This window comes from Chelonia mydas, chromosome 1 (assembly GCF_015237465.2).
Source record: "Chelonia mydas isolate rCheMyd1 chromosome 1, rCheMyd1.pri.v2, whole genome shotgun sequence".
In the NCBI taxonomy this organism is placed as follows: domain Eukaryota; kingdom Metazoa; phylum Chordata; order Testudines; family Cheloniidae; genus Chelonia; species Chelonia mydas.
The window spans coordinates 12,696,723-12,710,063 of record NC_057849.1 but is presented as its reverse complement, the minus strand read 5'-3'; the positions used below and the strand labels follow the sequence as shown (position 1 = coordinate 12,710,063).

General features: G+C 42.5%; 1 protein-coding gene across 10 annotated transcripts in view; it reads right to left on the bottom strand.

Moving 5' to 3' along the window:
• The window catches only part of FAM168A (family with sequence similarity 168 member A), a 365,574-nt gene that overhangs the window by 179,423 nt on the left and 172,810 nt on the right, over window positions 1–13,341 (bottom strand). The window lies entirely within an intron of this gene.

The following is a 13,341-nucleotide window of genomic DNA, read 5'->3' as shown; positions in this document are numbered from 1 at the left end:
CCACACAAATCTAACCAGACCACAAAAGAGCAGGGCCAGACAGAGCACACACCACCACCACCCATTCCTTGGGCTTACTGTTAAAATGGTCTTTCAAAGCCTCCCTGAGCAGTCCAGCTCTGTGCTGAGATCTTTTCATGGTCCTTGTATCTGGCTGCTGGAATTCAGCAGACAGCTGCTCCAACTCAGCCCTCCACCCTGGCACAAGCTTTTCCCGCTTTGCGTCACAGATATTATGCAGGACGCAACAGGCAGCTATAACCAATGGGCTGTTTTTCTCACTGAGGTCCAATCTTGTGTGTAAACACCAGCGTGCCTTCAAATGACCAAAACCACATTCAAATGTCATTCTGCACCAGTTGCGATAGTAGTTGAATAGTTCCTTTGTGCCATCGAAGTGGCTGGTGTACGGCTTCATGACCCAGAGAAAGCAAGGGGTAGGCTGGGTCCCCCAGGATCATTACTGGCATTTCAACATTGCCAGTGGTGATCTGCTGGTCAGGAAAGAAAGCTTGCAGCTTTCTGAAAAGTCCTGTGTTCTTAAAGATGGAAGCATCATGCATATTCCCTGACCAGCCCACATTGGGGTCAGTGAAGTGTCCCTGGTGATCCACCAGCACTTGCATAACCACAGAAAAACAGCTCTTTCTGTGGATGTACCCCATGGCAAGGTGTTCTGGTGCCAAAATAGGGATATGTGTGCCATCTCTCAACAGTTCAGGAGCCCCACTGCTGCAAATCTATTCATTAGATCCTGCACATTGCTGAGAGTCACAGTCCTGCATAGTAGGAGGCGATTAATGGCCCTGCACATTTGCATGACAATGGCCCCCAAGGTGGATTTCCTGACTCCAAATTGATTCCTGACTGACTGGTAGCAATCTGGCATTGCAAGTTTCCACAGTACGATCGCCACTCACTTCTCCACCGTCAATACAGCTCTCATTTTAGTGACCCTGTACTAGACAAGTGGGGCGAGCTTGCCACACAGATCCAGGAACATCGCCTTGTGCATCCCAAAGTCCTGCAGCCACTGATTGTCATTCCAAACCTGCATGACAATGCAATCCCACCAGTCAGTGCTTGTTTCTCGGGCCCAGAAGCAGCACTTCATCACCTGCAGCTGATCGGCGAATGTCACCAACCACCTTGAAATGGTTCTCACTGTATCCCACAGCAATCTGTCCACCAAGAAATCGTCATGTTCCCCACTCATTTGGTTCTTCTTGTGGCTCTGCAAATACTGCAGGATCACGGGCTCTGTGCTTGCAACATTCATGCCAATAGTGCAGAACTGTGCAGGCTCCATGCTGCTGTCAGAGATGGTGGACAGCAAGGAGGGCCACGTGGGTTTGTGGGATTTTGAAGAAAAAAAAAGGCGTGGAAATTATGGGAATCAGATAACATTAAGAGATAGAGACAGCTGCAAACTGGGAAGTTGCCCCATGCTGCCAATCACCCCTGCACGACTTCTTTTGGCCCCATCATGCATTGCCAAAACCTGCTTAAAAAACAGTGCACTGGACAGTGGCAAGTTGCACAGTGGGATACCTACCCCTGGTGCATCACACTCTGCATCAACACAAGCACTCCTAGTGCGAATGCACACCGCCGACACAAGAAGCCAAGTATGCACGCACACAAGCAATGTACTAACTGTGGTAGCTGTCATAACTTGAGTCGACATAAGGTTGTGTGTAGATATGGCCAGAGTCTCTTGAAATGCAACCTTTAACTCATAGTTTTTAAACAGAGGCTCATAGATTTCAGTATATTTATTATTTAAATGTTTTAAGAGATTATCATAAATTTAGGCCTTAACATATTTTGTATTAAATTCAGATTTCATTTTAAACAGGTTTATTTTTAAAAGAAAAAAAACCTTGATTTTTTTTTAAAAAATAAACATCAATTGTATCCACTCTCGTTCATAGAGGGATGAAGTTGTAGAGTTACTCAGAGCTGTCTGGGGAAGGATTTGATGGTTTCCTTACATTCGTGTGTGAATTGAGGTGATTGGTCGTCTTCAGCAACACTGCAAACATTATTTACATATGCATTTTGTGTAGGAAACCTCTGTAAACGGACAAATTACTAAGTCATTCACCCACTTTTAATATTAAAGAAATACAGAGGTCTATTGTCTTGATGTGCAGGTTTATTACACACATAAACTTGTCACATGTATCAAGAGGAGGAACAGACCCATTTCATCTCTACGTATACACGTTCATCTCTACCAGCTCTATGTAAGACTCTGTGCACATCATCCAACAGTGGTGTCATTGCAGGAGAATTGTTAAAATGTCAACACAGGTGTCAAACACAGTGAGTGTAACTAACTTGCATTGTGCACAATCATTCTAGGAAGTAAATCTAATCTCCAATAACCAAAAAACATGACATCTGATTTCCATAGGCTCAATGTGCCACGGAGCTCAGACAGCTACATGAGTAGATTAACTATGAACAAAGACACTTAATTAGCAATTATTGAGCAGTTGACCATACACCCTAAACTCAGGGAGCTTCCAACACTGTGGAAGTCAGTGAATTGTTCCGTAGCATAATTCACACAAAAATGATACACTTATCCCAGCAACAAGCTACCTTCCTTCCCAGTCACCAAGCTATGGGTCACATGCCTGCTCTATAGACGTCAATTAACAAACATGCAAAAAGTGCCAGAGGGAAAATATTCATTATATCTACTTCATAAATTAAAATGGCATTGGATTCACTTTGGCACTCTGGACTCAGTTTAAAATTACTTCCCAGACTGATGGGGAAATGTATCACCTAATTAAATACAGATACAGTATTTATCAAACAGTGGAGAAGAGAAATATGCACTCAAGTGCCAATGAGCTGTAACACAGAGACAGGCGAGTACTTCAGTCCTATCCTTTTTAGCATCTACCAAAGTGATTTGCCCACTGTACCTCAGAACTCCCCCAAACATCTAAGGAATGACTGAAATATGATGCCTACATTTGTCAGACTGTCATGCAACGGCTCAAGAGCAGAAGTGGCAACCTGAGGTCAGACTTCAGGGCACAAACACCAAACTGGTTGTGAATTCAAATGTAATGCAAATGCTCAACCAATACCTTAGAGTCTGGGATACAGATGTTATAAGCTAGATTAATGCAGGCAGCAATTCACAGGCATTCAATAAAGTCTAAATACATTCTTATAATTCTAATACCTATTTTAACAATAGTAACATGCAGGTGAGAGACTGATTCCAGCTAGGTATTTGTCAGTGTTCAATTGGGGCATGGGGATCTTGACCTCAGCTGGCACCTGGTCTGCTCCCGTCACAACTTATCTCCTCACATAGAGCAAATCCAAAAGATCTTAAAAACTTCTAGGCCAAGGCACTAATCTGGTAAAACCAAAGAATTGGCCTTCCTGACATAAGTCCCTAGGAATAATAAAAAAAAATTAAATTTATTAAGAAAAAATAGTCCACACCCAAAATTACAACTACCTTGATCCCGCAAAACTGACAATAAAATTCTATCAGAGAACATTTTGAGCCTTCTATGAAACTAAAGGCTAGATAATTTCAACACACCAATAAATTACATTAATGATAATCGATTAATCACAGTTAACTCATGCAATTAACTCAAAAAATTAATCACACTGTTAAACAATAGAATACCAACTGAAATTTATTAAATATTTTTGGATGTTTTTCTACATTTTCAAATATATTGATTTCAATTACAACACAGAATACAAAGTGTACAGTGCTCACTTTATATTCTTTTTTATTAGAAGTATTTGCACTGAAAAAATGATAAACAAAAGAAATAGTATTTTTCCATTCACCTCATACAAATACTGTAGTGCAATTTCTTTATCATGAAAGTGCAACTTACAAATGTTGCATTTTTTTGTTACATAACTGCACTCAAAAACACAACAATGCAAACCTTTAGAGCCTACAAGTCCACTCAGTCCTACTTCTTGTTCAGCCAATCGCTAAACAAGAGAGAAACAAGTCTGTTTACATTTACAGGAGATAATGCTGCCCACTTTTTAATTAGTGTCACCTGAAAGCGAGAACAGGTGTTCTTCGCATGGCACTGTTGTAGGTGGCATCACAAGATATTTACGTGCCAGATGTGCTAAAGATACATATGCCTCTTCAGCCATCGTTCCAAAGGACATGTTTCCATGATGATGAAGCTCGTTAAAAAAATGTGCTAACTAAATTTGTGACTGAACTCCTTGGGTGGGTGGGGGGGACCTGTATGTCTCCAGCTCTGTTTTACCCATATTCTGCATATATTTCATGTTATAGCAGTCTCGGATGATGACCCAGCACATGTTGTTCATTTTAAGAACACTTTTACTGCAAATTTGAGAAAATGCAAAGAAGATACTAATGTGAAATTTCTAAAGATAACTACAGCACTCGACCCAAGATTTAAGAATCTGAAGTGCCTTCCAAAATCTGAGAGAGATGACGTGTGGAGTGTGCTTTCAGAAGTTTTAAAAGAGCAACACTCTGATGCAGAAACTACAGAACCCAAACCACCAAAACAGAAATTCAACCTTCTGTTGGTGGCATCCGACTCAGTTGATGAAAATGAACATACGTCAGTCTGCACTGCTTTGGATCGTTATCAAGCAGAACCTGTCATCAGCATGGATGCATGTCCTCTAGAATGGTGGTTGAAGCATGAAAGGACATATGAATCTTTAGTGTATCTAGCATGTAAATATCTTGCGATGCTGGCTACAACAGTGCCATGAAAATGCCTGTTCTCACTTTCAGGTGACATTGTAAACAAGAAAAGGAGTATTTGTGGCACCTTAGAGACTAACCAATTTATTTGAGCATAAGCTTTCATGAGCTACAGCTCAATTCATTGGATGCATACTGTGGAAACTGCAGAAGACATTATATACACATAAAGCATGAAACAATACCTCCTCCCATCCCACTCTCCTGCTGGTAATAGCTTATCTAAAGTGATCACTCTCCTTACACTGTGTATGATAATCAAGTTGGGCCATTTCCAGCACAAATCCAGGTTTTCTCACCCTCCGCCCCCCCACATACAAACTCACTCTCCTGCTGGTAATAGCTCATCCAAACTGACCACTCTCCTTACAATGTGTATGAAAATCAAGGTGGGCCATTTCCAGCACAAAACCAGGTCCCCCCCCCCCCCCCCCCAAAACACACACAAACTCACTCTCCTGCTGGTAATAGCTTATCCAAGGTGACCACTCTCCCTACAATGTGCATGATAATCAAGGTGGGCCATTTCCAGCACAAATCCAAGTTTAACCAGAACGTCCGGGGGGGGGGGGGGGGGGGGGGGGAGGGTAGGAAAAAACAAGGGGAAATAGGCTACCTTGCATAATGACTTAGCCACTCCCATTCTCTATTTAAGCCTAAATTAATAGTATCCAATTTGCAAATGAATTCCAATTCAGCAGTTTCTCGCTGGAGTCTGGATTTGAAGTTTTTTTGTTGTAAGATAGCGACCTTCATGTCTGTAATTTGCGTGACCAGAGAGATTGAAGTGTTCTCCGACTGGTTTTTGAATGTTATAATTCTTGACATCTGATTTGTGTCCATTTATTCTTTTACGTAGAGACTGTCCAGTTTGACCAATGTACATGGCAGAGGGGCATTGCTGGCACATGATGGCATATATCACATTGGTGGATGTGCAGGTGAACGAGCCTCTGATAGTGTGGCTGATGTTATTAGGCCCTGTGATGGTGTTCCCTGAATAGTTATGTGGGCACAGTTGGAAACGGGCTTTGTTGCAAGGATAGGTTCCTGGGTTAGTGGTTCTGTTGTGTGGTATGTGGTTGTTGGTGAGTATTTGCTTCAGGTTGGGGGGCTGTCTGTAGGCAAGGACTGGCCTGTCTCCCAAGATTTGTGAGAGTGTTGGGTCATCCTTCAGGATAGGTTGTAGATCCTTAATAATGCGTTGAAGGGGTTTTAGTTGGGGGCTGAAGGTGACGGCTAGTGGCGTTCTGTTATTTTCTTTGTTAGGCCTGTCCTGTAGTAGGTGACTTCTGGGAACTCTTCTGGCTCTATCAATCTGTTTCTTCACTTCCGCAGGTGGGTATTGTAGTTGTAAGAATGCTTGATAGAGATCTTGTAGGTGTTTGTCTCTGTCTGAGGGGTTGGAGCAAATGCGGTTGTATCGCAGAGGTTGGCTGTAGACGATGGATCGTGTGGTGTGGTCAGGGTGAAAGCTGGAGGCATGTAGGTAGGAATAGCGGTCAGTAGGTTTCCGGTATAGGGTGGTGTTTATGTGACCATCATTTATTAGCGCTGTAGTGTCCAGGAAGTGGATCTCTTGTGTGGACTGGACCAGGCTGAGGTTGATGGTGGGATAGAAATTGTTGAAATCATGGTGGAATTCCTCAAGGGCTTCTTTTCCATGGGTCCAGATGATGAAGATGTCATCAATATAGCGCAAGTAGAGTAGGGGCGTTAGGGGACGAGAGCTGAGGAAGTGTTGTTCTACATCAGCCATAAAAATGTTGCCATACTGTGGGGCCATGTGGGTACCCATAGCAGTGCCACTGATCTGAAGGTATACATTGTCTCCAAATGTAAAATAGTTATGGGTAAGGACAAAGTCACAAAGTTCAGCCACCAGGTTTGCCGTGACATTATCGGGGATACTGTTCCTGACGGCTTGTAGTCCATCTTTGTGTGGAATGTTGGTGTAGAGGGCTACTACATCCATAATGGCCAGGATGGTGTTATCAGGAAGATCACCGATGGATTGTAGTTTCCTCAGGAAGTCAGTGGTGTCTCGAAGGTAGCTGGGAGTGCTGGTAGCGTAGGGCCTGAGGAGGGAGTCTACATAGCCAGACAATCCTGCTGTCAGGGTGCCAATGCCTGAGATGATGGGGCGCCCAGGATTTCCAGGTTTATGGGGTGAGAAAACATGGATTTGTGCTGGAAATGGCCCACCTTGATTATCATACACATTGTAAAGAGAGTGGTCACTTTGGATGGGCTATTACCAGCAGGAGAGTGAGTTTGTGTGTGGGGGGGCGGAGGGTGAGAAAACCTGGATTTGTGATGGAAATGGCCCAACTTGATTATCATACACATTGTAAGGAGAGTGATCACTTTAGATAAGCTATTACCAGCAGGAGAGTGGGATGGGAGGAGGTATTGTTTCATGGTCTCTGTGTATATAATGTCTTCTGCAGTTTCCACAGTATGCATCCGATGAAGTGAGCTGTAGCTCACGAAAGCTTATGCTCAAATAAATTTGTTAGTCTCTAAGGTGCCACAAGTACTCCTTTTCTTTTTGCGAATACAGACTAACACGGCTGTTACTCTGAAACCTGTCATTGTAAACAAGAAGCAAGCAGCATTATCTTCTGCATATGTAAACAAATTTGTTTGTCTGAGCAATTGGCTGAACAAGAAATAGGAGAGGACTGAGTGACTTGCAGGCTCTAAAGTTTTACACTGTTTTACTTTTGAATGCAGGTGTTTGTTTTTTTAACATAATTCTACATTTGTAAGTTCAACTACCATGATAAAGAGATTGCACTACAGTACTTGTATGAGGTGAATTGAAAAATACTATTGCTTCTGTTTTCTACAATGCAAATATTTGTAATAAAAAATAAATATAAAGTGAGCACCATATACCTTATATTCTGTGTTGTAATTGAAATCAATTTGAAAATGTAGAAAACATCCAGAAATATTTAAATAAATGGTATTCTATCATTGTTTAACAGCACAATTAATCACAATTAATTTTTTTTAATCACACAATTAATCGCGATTAATTATTTTAATTGCTAGACAGCCCTAAAAAAGCTGAGAATATAAATCAGGCGAGTTCAACATCAATACAAACTATTTAGAACAGGATAAAATACAAGTAGACTCCATGTACCTATTGTGCTGCCAACAAATCTTGAGTCCAATGGCTGCAGAGCTGAACAAGCCAATTCCCTCTGACAAGCACAATGTCAAAACAAAATCATTCTGGTTTCACCTTAGGAAAAGTGAGAAAACTTCCTCCATTAACATGCATTAAATGACCTAAACCAGAAACACATCATCCATTCTAAGACACATGAACATGGATAACTATCATAGAAGTAACCCACACACCATCCGGGGGAGCGCTGCAAATACTAGAGCAGATCCTGGAGGAAGAATATATCAAATTCTGGAGAGAGCATACAATTATGCATATAGGTGTTCAAGGATCAGATTCAGCTCAGCACTTAAGCAAATGCTAAAGTTCCATTCACATTAATAAACATTCAGTGTTTTCCTGAGCTTGCCCACAAGTCATGGAGCAGGTCCTCAAGGAATCAATTCTGAAGCACTTAGAGGAGAGGAAAGTGATCAGGAACTTGGATTCACCAAGGGCAAGTCATGCTTGACTAATCTAATTGCCTTCTATGACGAGATAACTGGCTCTGTGGATGAGGGGAAAGTGGATGTGTTGTTCCTTGACTTTAGCAAAGCTTTTGACACTGTCTCCCACAGTATTCTTGCCAGCAAGTTAAAGAAGTATGGGCTGGATGAATGGACTATAAGGTGGATAGAAAGCTGGCTAGTTTGTCGGGCTCAACAGGTAGTGATCAATGGCTCCATGTCTAGTTGGCAGCCGGTATCAAGTGGAGTGCCCCAAGGGTCGGTCCTGGGGCCGGTTTTGTTCAACATCTTCATAAATGATCTGGAGGATGGTGTGGATTGCACCCTCAGCAAGTTTGCAGATGACACTAAACTGGGAGGAGAGGTAGATACGCTGGTGGGTAGGGATAGGATACAGAGGGACCTAGACAAATTGGAGGATTGGGCTGAAAGAAATCTGATGAGGTTCAACAAGGACAAGTGCAGAGTCCTGCACTTAGGATGGAAGAATCCAATGCACCGCTACAGACTAGGGACCGAATGGCTCGGCAGCAGTTCTGCAGAAAAGGACCTAGGGGTTACAGTGGACGAGAAGTTGGATATGAGTCAACAGTGTGCCCTTGTTGCCAAGAAGGCCAATGGCATTTTGGGATGTATAAATAGGGGCACTGCCAGCAGATCGAGGGACGTGATCGTTCCCCTCTATTCGACATTGGTGAGGCCTCATCTGGAGTACTGTGTCCAGTTTTGGGCCCCACACTACAAGAAGGATGTGGAAAATCTGGAAAGAGTCCAGCGGAGGGCAACAAAAATGATTAGGGGACTGGAACACATGACTTATGAGGAGAGGCTGAGGGAACTGGGGATGTTTAGTCTGCGGAAGAGAAGAATGAGGGGGGATTTGATAGCTGCTTTCAACTACCTGAAAGGGGGTTCCAAAGAGGATGGCTCTAGACCGTTCTCAGTGGTAGCAGATGACAGAACAAGGAGTAGTGGTCTCAAGTTGCAGTCGGGGAGATTTAGGTTGGATATTAGAAAAAACTTTTTTACTAGGAGGGTGGTGAAGCACTGGAATGCGTTACCTAGGGAGGTGGTGGAATCTCCTTCCTTAGAAGATTTTAAGGTCAGGCTTGACAAAGCTCTGGCTGGGATGATTTAATTGGGGATTGGTCCTGCTTTGAGCAGGGGATTGGACTAGATGACCTCCTGAGGTCCCTTCCAACCCTGATATTCTATGATTCTATGATTCTAAGTGGAAGCAGCAGAATTCATTCACAGATTTCCAGGGCAAAGAGAACATTGTAATCAACTAGTCTGAGCTTCTGTATACCCCAGACCATAGAACTCCCGCAAAATAATTGCTTTTGAACTAGATCATCTCTCTCAAAAACATTCAATCTTGATTTGAAAATGGTCAGTGATGGAGAATCCACCATGACCCTTAGTAAACTGTTCCAATGGTTAATTACCCTCACTGTTCAAAATTTACACCTTATTTCTAGTCTCATTTAGTCTAGCTTTAACTTCCAACCATTGTCTTCTGGACTGAAGAGCTCATTATCAAATATTTGTTCCCCATGTAGATACCTCTAGATTGTAATCCAGTCACCCCTTTACCTTTTGAGTCTGTCACTATTAGGCACATTTTCCAACCCTTTAGTCATTCTTGTGGCTCTTTGCTGAACCCTCTCCAATTTGCCAAAATCCTTCCTGAACTGTGGACACCACAACTGGACATACTATTCCAGCAGCAGTCGCACCGGCGCCAAATACAGAGATAAAATAACCTTTTGACTCCTACTCGAGATTCCTCTGTTTATATATCTAAGGATCGCATTAGCCCATTTGGCCAGAGCATCTCACTGGGAGATCGCATTCAGCCTATTACCTACCATGACCCCCAAATCTTTTTCAGAGTCACTACTTCCTGGGATAGAGTCCCCCATCCTGCAAGTATGGCCTAGATTCTTTGTTCCTAGATGCATACATCTACATTTAGCTATATTGAAACTCCTATTGTTTGCTTGCACCCAGTTTACCAAGCGATCCAGATCATGCTGAATCAGTGACCTGTCCTCTTCATTATTTACCCTAGTATTCTTTCTGTGCCTAATATGTTTAGAAAACTCCATACTGGCCTTAATGCTGTTGATCATAGATTTCTCCTCATGTCCCTTTGCTTCCCTTATTGATTTGCTAAAATTGCTAACTTCTAATTTACATTCACTGCTATCAACGTCTCCCTTCTTCCATTTGTTATAGACTGAGTTGTTATACTTATTTAACGCTGGCTTCACTTCCCCTCTAAGACATGTTGGTTTTTTGACCAATATGGGCTTCTTCCTTGATTGTGGCTTTTTGGACCTCGAGCAACATCTTAAACAATTCCCAATCATCATTCACATTTTTCTGATTAAATTTTTCCTGGCAGTAACTGGGAGTTGAGTGTTCGTTCCCAATGGTTAGAGCAGCAGTCATGCCTAGTGGGGTTAGAGCAGGAATAGGTAGTCAGGAATTGGAGCAGGAGTCAGAGGCCAGGCACCAGAGACAAGGATCAGAACTGGAGCCAGAAGTCAGGAATTGGAGCCAAGAGTCAGGACTATGTTACCTGAAATGAGGCAAGACTGGGTCCAAGACAGGAGCAGGACTGGAACCAAGCTGGAAAAAGGGAGGAGCAGAACTGGAAAAAGGCGGGAACAAGTAGTCACAGGAGCTATCGCAGCCGTGGATGAATGATATGAGCAGCTTCTGGGCTTAAGAGACGGTCTGCTGACTCTTTCAACCAAATGGGTGATGTAGCCAATCAGCTAGCCTACTACAGGCCATCTGACTGCAGACTGGCTCTGCTGCAGACCCTGATTCCTGATACTTCATCCCAGCTGATTTGGTTTGTAATTGTTTTCAGCTTTGTGATATTGGCCATTTTAAAACACCAAGTATATATATATATATATATATATATATATACACACACATATACACACACACACACACACACTTCTGGTTTGGTCTTTATTCCATTTGCACATTTCAAATGTGATTAACTCATGATCACCTGTACTTCACCTACTGCTAACTGAGTTTTGTGATCAATTCCTCTGTGTGCGTGTCAAGGCAAGGTCTAATATAGAATTCCCCCATGTTGGGTGCAACCCATTTTGAGTGAGGAAATTGTCATCCATAATATTTAGAAATTATTATGATGTGTTACTTCTTGCAGCATGAGACCTAGAGCATATCACTCAAATTGAAGGCTCCCATAGTCATGCAGCTTCCCCAACCCCCCCAATATTATAGATAGGTATGTAACGGTCATCCTGTTCCCTAGTGTGATTTGGAGGTCTTTTGCAGGCACCAACTAATATCCCATCTTGTGCTTTATCTGTTAGGACACTGATCCCTAAGCATTCAAGATAATTTTCTCCAGAGTTGTCAGTGACTCTAAACAGGTAATGCCATTTTTGATATAGAATGCCACTCCCGCTCCCCTTTTGCTCACTTGATCCTTCCTGTAACCACTGATTTGAACATTCCAATAGTGTGAATCATCCCACCAGGCTTCAGTAATACCAACTGGATCCAATTTATGCTCATAAAATTCCAAGTCTTCTTGTTTGTTACCCAGGCTCCTAGCTTTGGAGTACAGGCCATTAACGAATTTCTTCTCTTCATGTCCTTTTGTTTCTTGATTATTATGTTCTCAGCATCTCAATTTTGCGCAAAGTGAATGTTCATTTCTTCCCTCTTTTTACCCTCTTTGTTTTTTAGTTTAATGCCACTCTGACTACTCTAGCCAGTTGTTCCCAAGGAGATTGGTTCCCCTTCTACTGAGCTGGAGGCTCAGTAGACAGACCCCTATCCCCATAAAAGGTGGACCAGTGTTCCACAAAACCCAAATCCTCTACCTTACGCAACTTACCTAGCCACTGATTCTTTTCCAGAATTTTTTGTCTTCCTAAGCTTGTGGAACAGGAAGCATCTCCCAGAAGATCACCCTACAGTCATCTGTTATCTGCAAAATATCCTGAGATGCCCTGTCATTAGGTTCAATATTAACTATGGGCAGTGAAACCTGGCCCATTGACTTCAGAGGCCTATCCAATCTTAGAGTGATACCTCATGTCTTGACTCTGGGAAGATACACCCATCTGGTTGTCTACCTGTCCCTTGCAGAATGTTCTTTAGATTCTCTTAGTACAGAATCACCAACAAGGACTGTTTATCTTCCTTAGTCTGTTGGAGATCTCTTTGTGGACAAGCTTGATTTTCTTACTGGTTGGGCAGGGCAGTGACCCACAGGTGTGTCCACTATATCTCTTCATTCCCTGGACTAGCTGGATCTTCAGAGGTATCTTCCACAATTCCCATGCAGAAAATATTGCATTTTTAAACATCACATTTCTAGTTTTTCAGTTTAAAGTTTTTACAAATCTCTGGAGAGAAAGTTAATTTTGATTGGGGTAAAGTGTTTTGATTCCACTTTTTTCTCTAACAATTAAACTCTCTTTTGTAAAGATAGGGCTTTCTCTCCAAACAACATTTAAGCTTTGGTGTCCTTGTGACTTCTGTTTCTGACTGGAACTTTTGTAGCTTGCCAGCATGACCCATGATGGTATGAAAGGATCAGCCCACAAGGATCCTTAACCCTTTGTGGAGTCCATTTGAAAGATCTCCAAGTTTTTGGAACCAACAAAGTGTATGAAATTCACTGGTTTTGTTTCTAACTGAATATAAAAGATAATCTGTATATTAGTTTGCATACTGGTTCACCCACCCACCAGGCCTTTGTGCTGTGTCAGGGTCGGGTGCAGCCTCACCACCGAGTCCATGTCCCATGAGGGGTGGGGGGCTGCAGAATGATCTCCCACCTCTGTGCAACCAGTGGCCTGTGCTCCCACTGCCATGCTGGAGCCTCCACATTTATTTATTGACAAATGAAATATGCAGAATTT